The sequence below is a fragment of the Montipora capricornis genome, chromosome 12 (assembly GCF_036669925.1).
Source record: "Montipora capricornis isolate CH-2021 chromosome 12, ASM3666992v2, whole genome shotgun sequence".
In the NCBI taxonomy this organism is placed as follows: domain Eukaryota; kingdom Metazoa; phylum Cnidaria; class Anthozoa; order Scleractinia; family Acroporidae; genus Montipora; species Montipora capricornis.
Genome location: NC_090894.1, coordinates 34,724,938 through 34,737,437, shown reverse-complemented (window position 1 = coordinate 34,737,437; position 12,500 = coordinate 34,724,938). Strand labels below are relative to the sequence as shown.

Here is a 12,500-nt window from a genome sequence, read left to right as displayed (position 1 = left end):
TGTCGGCGACACGACTTGCAGGCATGACCATCTACCCGAGGAACAGACACTCACTTGGAAGAGTCTGGCGACCTCCAAAGTCATGCCAACACCCTGGCCATACCGGAAAGGTTACAAGTTTGGTAGGAAGACACGTTACAACCTTTCAAATGGCCGAGGAAATAAGTCTTTTGTCCGGCAAAACTATCACCTGCTGTCGGATCACGTAAGTATATTATTCTTCGCTGGTTTTGGTTATTTTTCCCATTTGTGAGTTATTTCCAATATTGCATATTTATAACAGGTTGTCGTTCCTTTTCGAAATGCTTGTTTCGATGACGAGGACGCATTTCCAAAACCGAATCCCTAAGTTATCCCTCTCAGTTTCGTGATGCCAACTAATACACCTCATTGCAAAATGGCCACCATTTTAGCATTCTTTTGTTCGCTTGCAAATATGCCCTTGTTGCCTCGTTCAAGGTGAAATATTCTTTTGAATTTTCAGCTTAAGAACGAAAACCCCTGACATCACAGCTGGACTCCTGGGAGAAAAGCACTGCAGAAAAACGGCAGTATTACATTCAGATAGTAACTGAAGACTGCATGCTCGTTTGTGATGGGATAGCCCCAAACGACGGAAAACGGCTGTTTGAGGCCCTTAAGTCTACTGATCTAGCAAGGCCTGATGCCATAACTGATGATTTTGTGAAAACCCTGATGAACGCATGTGAAAAGGCTACAAACAGAAGTACCAAAACGCAGATTCTCAGTCTATACGCCTACAAATACTCGTTTAGCACTCTAAAGAAACTCCACTCGCCATATGGGAAGTTATCTAACCGTCAAATACACCGAGCACGATGCTACGCAAGGAGCCTGGGACCTGGTAGTGTTCCTGAGCAGAAGATTCGTCATCGTGTGCGCATTGACATGACAAAAGTCGACCATTTCGTCGACTTTATCAATCGGCCATATTTCTATCAAGATGTATCATTCGGAACCAAATTGTTGAAGTTAGACAGCGGTGAAACTATTGAGATGCCGAAGGTCGTGCGTACAGTGACACGGTCCACCCTGATCAGCCGGTATGTCCAATTCTGTCAGGAGGAGAAGTGTGAACCACTCAGTCGTTCCACGTTATTCAAGATCCTAGAAGTGAGGGAAGCCTCTCAGAGAAAGTCATTGCAAGGGCTTGACAATACTGCCGCTGATGGTGCTGCTGCTTTCCAGACAGTTGAAAGGATAGTTGATGATCTAGAAGAAGCAGGATTGGCTAGACAGTGGTGTGCTGAAATCAAAGGTAAGCTAAAGGACGCAAAATGTTTCTCCCGTGAGGAATGCACTGAACTTAACGATCTTCTATTTTAATCAGCTATTTTAATTGACTGAACTCCCGTGAGGATCTTCTATTTTAATCAGCTATTTTATGAACTGTTTTTCACACAGATTTTAAAACATTTTATCACGTCATTATTTTTCATGCGTCCTACTGGCTAGTTTTATACTATGCTAATTTATAGTGGCACCTCCAACGTTTAAAACCATAGCGCAAATATTTTATCGTTCTCCCTGATGATGCCGTAGATCGGCGAAAGCTCGGAGTCAATAAAGAACCACAGTAGCACTTAAAGGCTTCAATTGATCTATATCCCACATCACTACGACATGCTGCTAAAGGACACATTCAAACGTTTTGAAGACTGGTTATCGCGTCCACTGCAATCACGAGACGGCTGCATGTCCCGACCACTGCCGGAAATTCGCCCTTAGCGACGAGCAAGATTCCGATTTCCAGGAAAACTGCCCCCACTAGCACTCTGAAACGTGTGATGATTGTCGAAATCTACGAAATGTTCTTGACGAAGTAGAAAACCAAATTAGAGGCTCATCTTGGAATCCTTAAAGCAACGAGCAACGCGACGATCTAATATATGACTTTATGTAGGCACGCTTAGACATCTTGCAATGGAAGGCTCATATCCTCCAGTCCATCAACCAGGAAGCAGCAAAGCAAGATCAGCTGAAGATGATAGCCAACAATCCAAACTACGCTCTCATTGTAATGGACTCGGTGATGAAGTTCCTACAGCTCCAATATGGCGAGAAGCAGTCGGATTGATACGGTAAGAGAGGATTAAGTTGGCATATATCGACAGTCATCTCCAGCGATCCCGACAAAGCGGGCAGCCTAGAACTACAGTCGTATGCTCATCTGTTCGACACATGTCATCAGGATTGGTTCGCCGTCTGTTCAATAATAGAGAACACCCTGGGAGCAATCAAGACCCAAAAGCCGCACGTCACCCAGATTTACCTGCGCTCGGATGAAGCAGGCTGTTATCATAACAACTCCCTAATTGCTGCTGCAAAAGATCTCGGTCAGCGAGTAGGTATAACCGTTTGTCGTTACGATTATTCAGACCCACAGTACGGCAAGGATGTATGCGATCGAATCTTATGTCCCATGAAGACATGCATCCGACGATACTGCAACGAAGGGCATGACATCCTGACAGCGGCAGACATGAGAAGGGCGCTTTCATCCGCATGTGTCTGTGCAGTTGACGAGACGAAGAAGACCTTAGACGTGAACAAGATAGAAGGCTTCAGCAAGCTACACAACATCCAGTTTCAGGAAAATGGCATCCGCGTCTGGAGGTCGTGTGGAGTAGGCCGTGGCAAGGAGGTTCCTTTTGACCAGCTAGTGTCACTGAGCCAAGGGAACACTGGCCTCGTTGTAAGAGAAGACTTTTTCACTTGTAGAGAAGCACGAGTATATAAATGTAACGACACCGCCCCAGAGAGCTCAGACGAAAACGCAGCTTCGTCCGATTCGGAGATAGATATGTTTGAATGCTCGAGTCACATTTGGACATCAGCGACCATTGTGTGAAGGAGGAGAGGTAGTCGGAAACACTCTATGACAAGCTTCGTAGAGACTGGGTAGGCATGTTCACTACGTCAGTCAACATAACTGAAGATACGACATGCACATCTGGTAACCAGCAGAGTGTGAACGCATCGCTATCATCAGACCAAGCTGTCGGCATGGGCTGGGCGCTACCCAAGCCACGGACAGGATCCTCTAGGTTTACCGACAAGGTGAAAAATTACCTTACAGCTAGATTTGATCTTGGCGAGCAGACCGGGCGTAAAGCTGACCCTCAGTGGGTGTCCAACGATATGCGGACGGCAAGAGGCGAGCAGAAAAAATCGGCTGTTTGATAAACAAGAATGGCTGAGCAAAAGCCAAGTGCAGGGGTTTTTTTTCTCGCCTCGCAGCGAGCAGAAGCAGAAGAAGACAACAACGTTCCACAGAAATCAAGCTTAACACTCGAGAATTGTTGCTGGAGGAGGAAGAAACTGATAGACAGCACCTCGTAGATGAGGTCACTAGGGAACTGAAGCCGCAACACCCTCTGTCATACGATGCCTTCAACCTGTGCGAGTGCGCGAGGGAAAGCAAATTGAGTCAATTTAACGTACCAATACTTAAACAAATCCTGAGCCATTTTGAAATTCCACATAAGACAAGAGACAAGAAAAGAGACCTAATTGAACAATTAATGACATTTTTACAAGAATGTGATTGCTGTAATGAGTGTTAGTCAGTGTGTAGGCATTTCGCGATACTGCAATATTCGTTTCATGGAAGATTATAACATCAAATCAAAGCTTGGCACATACCATGAGGGAAATAAAAATAGGTAAAAGAACAACAGACATTTCCCCCAACGAACCCGCCAACATGCCCACACTGCTCCATTGAATTGAATTGAGTAAATTGAATCAGGTCTTCTGACAAATGAAATGCCTTTTACTTAAAAAGATAAAAAGAATTAAGTCTAATTATTAAAAAAACAAACAAACAAACAATTTCTCAAGATTACGTAGCTGTTACATAGCTCTTTTGTGCCATCACTTCAGAGTTGATTGAGAGACGTTGATGTGTTGAGTCGCACTCTCAGAATAATTTAAGACCGACCATTTTTGAAACGCAAATTAAACTTTTTCCTAAAATAATAACCTAGACCACTTACTAGTAAAATATTCTCACCAAAGGAATCTTTTGAACAAAAGTAAGTCCAGCATCATAACTTTTTGGTAAAAGGAAAATTATTGAGTTGATGGCTGTTTTGATTTCAATATTAGAAATGAAACGAGCAAGTGTGACATTGCGTTAATTACCGCATCGTGGGAAATAAGAGAAGCTCACATACAATAAGGGAAGCTTTTACAGAGGTTGAGGCAATTTTTTTCCTCAGGTAACAAATAAATATTTCCCTTAGAAAATATATTTGAAGAAAGCAGTTTCCTGTGGTATTCTGTCGTTTCATTGCTCCACAAACTCATCCCGCCGGTTACAGTATTTTGCATATCGAGGGGTTTATGTTATCGCTTTTGGCACAAAATGCCGAATGAAGGTAGCTTTTTCTCGAAGCAACGGCTAAACCGCAGAAAAACGCTTATTTATAATTCATAGTTTGACCTTTAGCGGTTGATATTTTGTTTCCAAACATTAACGGTCCATATATTGGTGATAAGTGCGACCGGTGTTATCTTCGTTGACTATCAACGGTCAGCGTTCAGCGATGGCGTATAGACGTGGATTTTAAAGCTCCGCTTAGTTCTGTCTGGACTGCGCGCATTTCATCATATAAATAGCGATAGCCTAATTTCACTCGTCGCGGTTTGATTACACATACTAATCTAGCCAAGAATCTCCCAAAGGGATCAAGTTATGGAGTTATGGTCCATCTACCTCCAGAGCTTTCCGAACTTAGAGGTCGATTACTCAAGAAGAAAAATGAGCTGCCTTTTCAGCAACAAAAGGAGGCGAAATTAAAGTATTTATTGAAGGCCCCATTCATTCAACTAGTCGTGGCCGGTCAGGTTCAAGCATCCGGAGGAACTAAGGAAACAGCTAAGTTTTTGCCTGTTTTAAAAGCTAATTTCTAGATCAGCATAATTATTTCGCTATTGACATCTTGTTTAACTTCTCCTAGCCCGCGTGAGTCACAGCACAGGACACTATTACTATAAGCCAGAGGCTGCAATCGCTAACAGGACGCTATTTGTTGTGTTGGTTTAGTGTTTTGTTTTTCGTGCTTTGGATTGATAAGTTACAATCTGTTTTCTTCTTATAAATGCAAATATATATCTACTGTAGCTTTTGCTGTATGCCTGCGAATCCCTTACACCCTTTTGCGTTTAAGTAAGGTATTCAGGATTAACAGATCATAACATATAAATTCAGGGAGGACAAAATTACTAGATTGAAGATCGGGACGTTGAATTTTAAAGGTTTAGCAGACGAAAAGAAAAGAAAAGACGTCTTTAATTGGCTTCGGAAAAAAAGTTTGACATATACTGTCTACAGGGGATATCCAAAATAGCAAAAGAGAACAAGCACGGTGGAAATCCCAATGGGGCTATGAGGCGTTTTTTAGCAGCCTGGATAGCAAAACTTGTGGGGTTATCATTCTATTTAACAATACATTTGAATATGTGTTGCACAATGTAATAAGCGATCAACAAGGCAGATATCTTGTCTTAGATATCTTCATTTTTCAGCAACGCTGCACTTTGTTTACTCTGTATGGTCCAAACATCTCGCCCGAATTTTTTACAAATTTGAAACAAAATCTAATCAATTGGGAACTGTCATATAAACCTATTATATTATGCGGCGACTGAAACGTGGTGTTAAACTACCATAATGACACGATAAATTATTTAAAGGAAAACAATCCGAATGCTCAAAAATCTGTGCGGGAGTTAATCGACACTTTCGAGCTGGACGATGTGTATAGAAACCAAGAACCAACTGGACGTAGTATAGTAATTTAAAGCAAGCAAGGCTAGATTATTTTCTTGTATCTACTGATTTAACAGGGCTAGTGGAGTCGATTCAAACCAGTGTTGGCTATCGCACGGATCACTCATTAGTAGTTATGAATATGATGTTTACACATCAGGAGAGGGGCAGGGAGTTTTGGAAATTCAATAATTCTCTACTGTCAGATCCGGCATATGTGAAACTTGTCTAGGATTGTATCAAGGAGACTGTGGAGGAATACAAAATTAATGGTGACATAGAGCATCCGCAGTCTCCCACTTTTTCTATTAATGAACAACTATTGTTTGAAACACTTAAGCTTCAAATCCGGGGTAAAACCATTTCTTATGCAGCATGGAAGAGAAAAGAGCAAAAAAAGACTGAAATTTTTCTAGAAAAAGAAATTAATTTTCTCCAGCATACCTTAAATGTATCTCCCTGCGAAGAAACAAAAAGGAAATTCGCCCAAAAACAAAATGAGTTACAAGAACTGAGAGTATAAAATGCGCGGTATAGCTACAAGGTCTAAAGCAAATTGGATAACAAGGGGGGAAAAAGCACTAAATACTCTCTGAATCTCGAGAAAAGATATTATACAAAGAAAGTAATTCCTAAGCTAGTTTTTCAATCAAGATAATATAAGGGCGAAGTTGACTCCTGAAGAAAAGGATTCTTGTGAGGGTAACATTTCTGCTAAAGAATGTTTAGATGCCCTAAAAGTTATGGGCGATGGAAAAAGCCCTGGGAGAGTCCATAAGGCGGTGGGTTAAAACCTTTTACAAAAATATTAATAGCTCCTTTTTTTTTATACAATGGTCATTGCTCCAATTCTTTTCCGGTCTCAAGAGGTGTTAGACAGGGTGATCCCCTGTCACCATATCTTTTTATTATTTGCGCATGCTGAACTTCTCGCAAATGCAATAAAACAAAACGGTCAAATTAATGGCATCATGGTTAATAATGAAGAATTTTTACTCGGACAGTATGCGGATGACACTTTTTCCCTTTTGGATGGAACCCAAACCTCGCTCTCCCAATGCTTAGACACCTTGGAGCCTTTTGGAGAGTGCTCGGGTCTGAAGGTGAATGTAGAAAAAACTAAAGCTGTATGGCTGGGTGGTAAGAGATTCTCAAAGGACACACTACTTCCGCAGAAAAATTTAGCATGGGTATTTAATGAACCTTTTGACATCCTAGGGATAACGTTTTTTGTTGAAACCCAGCAAATAGTAGAGTACAAGTATAGAATAAAGCTGGATGAGGTTAGAAAGCTTTTTGACTCATGGTCCTGGAGACTTTTGAGTATCATAGGCAAAATACAGGTAATTAAGTCACTCGCAGTATCTAAATTCGTACATCTCTTAACAACTCTTCCTACTCCAAATGACTCTTTTCTTATAGAATTGAAAACAATCTTCTTCTCCTTTATTTGGGGTGGAAAGGGGGATAAAATAACAAGGAAAACAATCATTAATGATATAGAAGATGGGGGATTGAAAATGACCGATATTTAAAAAAGTATGGGACGTAAATTATCAGGCAGATTGGAAAAGGCTCTTGTTTTCTGATCGCCGGCTCTACTGGAATGATGTTTGGTTACTAAATAAAAGATCATTATCACTCCTGGCTTTTTCTTTTGTGGAAAATACTTTCGGGAGGAATGTAGTTGAATCATGGGCAGAGTATGTTCAGGAAACTGTAGAAGCCAGTGACCTTCTGTCACAGCCTCTATGGAATAATGTTTTTATGAAGGTAGAAAATAAATCTGTGTTTTATAAGACGTGGTACATAAAAAATTTACGCTACGTCAATGATCTTGTAGATGAATCTGGCTTTTTTATGTCACCAACCGAATTGATTAATTAATACGTTTAACCTAAAGTGCACTTTCTTACAAGCTTATGGCATTATGTGTGCAATTCCAAGTTCATGGAAGTCAAAGATTAGAGAGTTTGGTAAACGGTTACCTTTGGTCAAATCCCAAAATATAGAGAGATTATTTAAGACACAAAAGGTGACCAGTTTTGCTTACGATACTTTGTTAAAATCGGTTGCCAGACAGCCAACTATGGTGCAGCGTAAATGGAATAATCATCTATCATTTCCGATTGAAGATTGGTCTACCTATTACAGTACCCCTTTCTTATGTACTAGTGCTTCTAAGCTGAGAAGCTTTCAATATAGGATATTCCATAGAACTATTGGCACAAATGTATTGTTAATGAAAATGGGTATCAAGGATCACGATGACTGTTTTTTTTTGTAACAGTAAACCTGAGACCACCTCTTTTGGTACTGCGACCGGGTATTCCCCCTCTGGAGCGCCCTCGCAAATTGGATTGGGTTGATAACAAAAATTGAAATAGAATTCTCCCTTGAATCTGTTCTCTTGGGCTATACAAACTGTATACCTTGTAAAATTGCGATTAATTATATTATTTTAGTCGTCAAATTCTTCATATATAAATGCAGAATGGAGGGACGTAACCCCGATTTTGCTGGTGTACAAAGCTACCTTAAGTTTCATTATAATATTGAAACATTTGCACGTGACTTATCTGATCAAGATAAATTTTTAAGTAAGTGGAAACCGGTGGAAAAATTATTTTGTCAATAAATGATGTAATGTGTTGTATTGTAAATAGAGTAAGTATCGCACCGTATTCTAAGTTTCTAAGTAGAGTAAGTATGGTAATGTAAGTAATGTAAGTATCGCCCTGAAAGTAGAGTTATTGTAATGTCACCAGTGTAAGAGAGTTGTATTGTAAGTAAGGTAAGGAGAGAAAGGGCGAATAATTGGTAAATTCGTGGAGCTCTGTACGGCTCGCAGTGTAGGGTGCCCACAAATTTTATTCTATCAGTTTTTACATTGATGTTATTACTTTTGAATTATCATAGACTCGATCCTTAGATCAGGTCCCACATTCGGGAAAATAGCTTTTAACTATAGATATCAGAACGCTTCGCACATTCCGGAGTTCAGCAGGAGGTATTTTAGAAAATTCATAACTCCGCCAAACTTTGACAGCATACAATTCTTAAAAAAAGGTGAAACTTGTGCATGTGAAACATTCAGCCTGTTGGAATAAATAATTGTTTTTAGGCAGTGTCCGACATTTGTAGCCAAATTTCAGAGTCTCCCAATGTAAATTGGCAAGTTTTGAGGTGACCTTGAAAACCGTCCAGCAAAATGACAAAAAATTGAATTGATCCAAATAAATGTAATATTTGTACATTGGATATAATGGTTAACTTTCACTGAAAAAATGAGGCCAATCGCTGAAGGTCCCAAATTTGCCTTATCCGTTCTTACGCGGACAGCTGCCTCTTAAACTTTTTTATCATTGTAAATAGTTCTTTTAAACTTAAGCGAACGTTATGGGCAAAAGGATCATATTTGAATCGTTTTCTTCCTGAGCTGTGGTTGGAGCGGGATATATGTTTCTCGTTAGAGGATGGGCGAATCAGAATTATAATTAGAATTGCCCTTTAGGAGGCTCAAACCAGTTTTAACATTTTTAACAAACTGTACTACAGAGTGTTTCAAAAGTTCGTTCCGATTGAAAATTACATTTTGTTTCAAGAATTTAATGTATCTTTAGGCAAATTGAAACTGATTCAGTTAATAAAGTTATCTAAATAATTGTTCAAAGCAATTTCAATCTAACATTTGAATGAATGACAATACTTTTGAATTTTCGCGCCCAATGTGCAAGCGCGCGTGTTTTGTCTCGCCAAATTTTTCCCGCACATTGTCTATTTTCGTATTTGTTGCGGCCTTTGTTTTGGATTTTCTCTGCTTTTTCACGGAAATCACAGTCACTGTCAGGTAGTCACTGTTTGTGCTAGAGCTCAGGCAGCTATTTTACGGTCATCTGGCCATTCAGTCAAAGAAATTGCCAATTTTTTTTAAAACGACCGAACGATGGGTGAACAAGTGGTCAAAAAGGGAGTCCTTCGAGGACAAACCAAGGAGTGGACGGCCGTATAAGCGTAATAATTCAACAAGAAAGATTGCATAAAACTGTAACATCACAATATCAACGTTTTGAGCACAAGGTTATGGAGATTGACCAACAAAGGATGGAAAGCTTTCAAGCGAAAGAAGACTGCTAAGTGATAAGCAAAGAAGGCCTCGTTTGAAATTTGCCAGGAAATTCTTCAAGCTCACGGCAGAAGATTGGGAGAACTTCTCATTTACAGATAAGTGTTGTAAGTATCTCGTTCATTACCCGAATCCAGAAAACCACATCGTATGGGGCTCTGCATGAGGAGTGCGACGTTAACGTTTCCCCAGCATACCAGGTGAAACAAAGTGCGAAGGCGATGGTGTGGAGAGGTATGACGGGTCCGCGTGGTCTGACGCAGTTACAAATCTTACCCAGTGGCCAGACCTTAACCTCGAACTACTAAATCAAAGAAATTCTAGAAAACAGAAGTGAAACCGTCAACTTCAAGGCGGCAGGTTACAGACGGACCGACGAAAAGAAAGCTGTTTAGCTCCAAGAAGGCAATGACCTTTGTGCAGGACGGAACGCCGGCGCGCACTTCAGAGGCGGCTAAGTCATGGTGTAAGAAGAATCTGCCAAACTTTTATACCCATAGACGACTTGCTGGCAAACTCACCTGATCTGAACATCATTGAAGAGCCATCGTACAAAGACCCAGTCCCTGAAACAATGGACAAGCTGAGAAGGCGAATACAGTTCGGGCGGAAAAATGCCAACTCTCGACACGCTTCAGGAGCTCGCGCGTTATTATGCCCCGCCGCTAGAAAAAAAAACTAAAGGTGGCCATTCTGGTTAATAATATTTGAGTTATTCGATGTAAAATCAATAAGGAATAACATACTTAATTTTCCAAGAGGTAGTTATAGTAATTACTGAAATATAAGCGAACACCCTTTATTAGAAAGGATTGAATCTACCCAACGCTTTCACTTAGCGGCAATGTTATGGTACCATATGAAGCATTAATAAATGCTTAACCTTAACAAGATGCACTCTTTACTGTGACGTAATAGATTACCATGGTAACAAAAGAGCCATCTAAAAAAATTAAAATTGATTAGCAGGCTAAGATGAAACTCTCTGCAAAGTTTAAAAAAATCCTCGGGAGCGGATTCAGAGCCACCTTCACAATTGGAAAATTTTAGCTCTGAATCCGTTCCAAATATATTTTTTAAACTTTGCAGAGAGTTTCATCTTAGCCTGCTAATCAATTTTCGGAAATATAACATGGGGTCACTCAGTTTGTTTTTGATATGTAAGGACATAAACACAAAATATAGGGCGTTCTTCGACGGTTCTTTTGTGACCAATTAATTGTTAAGCAATTATTGGTGTTTCATATGGTACCATAACATTGCTGTTAAATGAAACAATGTTGTAGAGTTAATCCTTGCGAATAAGACATTCCCACAGGAGCCCAAATTGTTGAAACCGGTTTGAGCCACCTTAAGACGTTTATTTAAAAAGCGCTCTCTTTCTCTCTCAATGAAAGTAAATCTGCAATTTGAGGGTGCATGTCAATGGTATTTTTGTTTTGCAGGAACCCGCGAATTTATTTTGGCAACCGTGAATAGCTCATTCCATGTAAGCTCCAAACATACTACAGAAACGAAAGGTGGAATTATTTTATTTTCTCTTTTAAAAAAAAATCACGCGTAACACAAACATGTTAAACCGTAGTTACGCGATTCGCAAGTGTAAACTGAAACACTACTTTAATTTAACGAATTTCTTGTATTTTTGTATAAGTCCTTTCCTTATTCGACAAAAAAAAATTGTATCTTTTATTATAAAACTCTAGACACTATGACAGCTTGATCATTTCAACGTTGTCATTGAGTTCTGTATCGATATTTTCATAAACTGCATTTACGTATACGTAGTTGTTGTTGTTTTTTTTTTCATTTGGAAGGTTTGTTGCAATGTTGAGCATTGCAACAACCCTTCTAAAAAGTCCTGAAAACATCTTTGGGATCGAAAAGACAGTTACGAAACTGTCATCCGCTTCTTTTGATAGGCTGGTCTTTTAAGTGCCAAATTCTGTAAATATCGTGGTCACTCGTCAAATTTCGGATTTCTTTATATTTTGCCTAAATAACACCTAGAGTGAGTTATTTTCGAAAATAGTATCCAAAGATCTCGAAGTGCTTCATTTTTTCTGAAATCGAGGGAAGTTCCAAAAACGCCATTTTAGCGCCCTGTTACTTCCGAAAATGAAGTAAAATGGTGCATTTTGTTATCGCTCGTCTACATAAACGCAATCACAGCTATAGATGCAATTTGGGCACATCGTAACACATTTCTTGGTCTTTCCAAAGAAGAAATTTATTTTGGAAAAGCTGCTGGTAAATAATTGTTTTTGGCTGTTACAAATACCCTAGTAGGAATGGTTGAGCGAATGAGTCATTTTTATCTAAATTGCACACCCCCAAAAGCCCACTGGTACATGTAATTTGACGTTGAAACTAGTATTTCGTCAAAGTGCATTCTTTGTGCTATGCTGTGTTAAAATTTCTTCCGCTGCCTGACAAAAGTGTCCCGTCGAGAGACAAACGTGAAGTCAATTTTTGCATCGCGACCATTCTTGAAATTAACACGGAACTTGCCTTCTCCGAACGACGGCCTCTTCAAAAATCGTACGCCCAAAGATTACTGTAGTATGATAAGCTTGT

The 12,500-nt window shown here is 39.8% G+C and overlaps 1 long non-coding RNA gene and 1 pseudogene across 2 annotated transcripts in view; one reads left to right on the top strand and one right to left on the bottom strand.

Moving 5' to 3' along the window:
• LOC138025965 (uncharacterized) overlaps positions 1-12,500 on the bottom strand; it is a 469,560-nt gene that overhangs the window by 406,550 nt on the left and 50,510 nt on the right. The window lies entirely within an intron of this gene.
• LOC138027452 (uncharacterized) lies at positions 2,504-3,587 on the top strand (annotated as a pseudogene).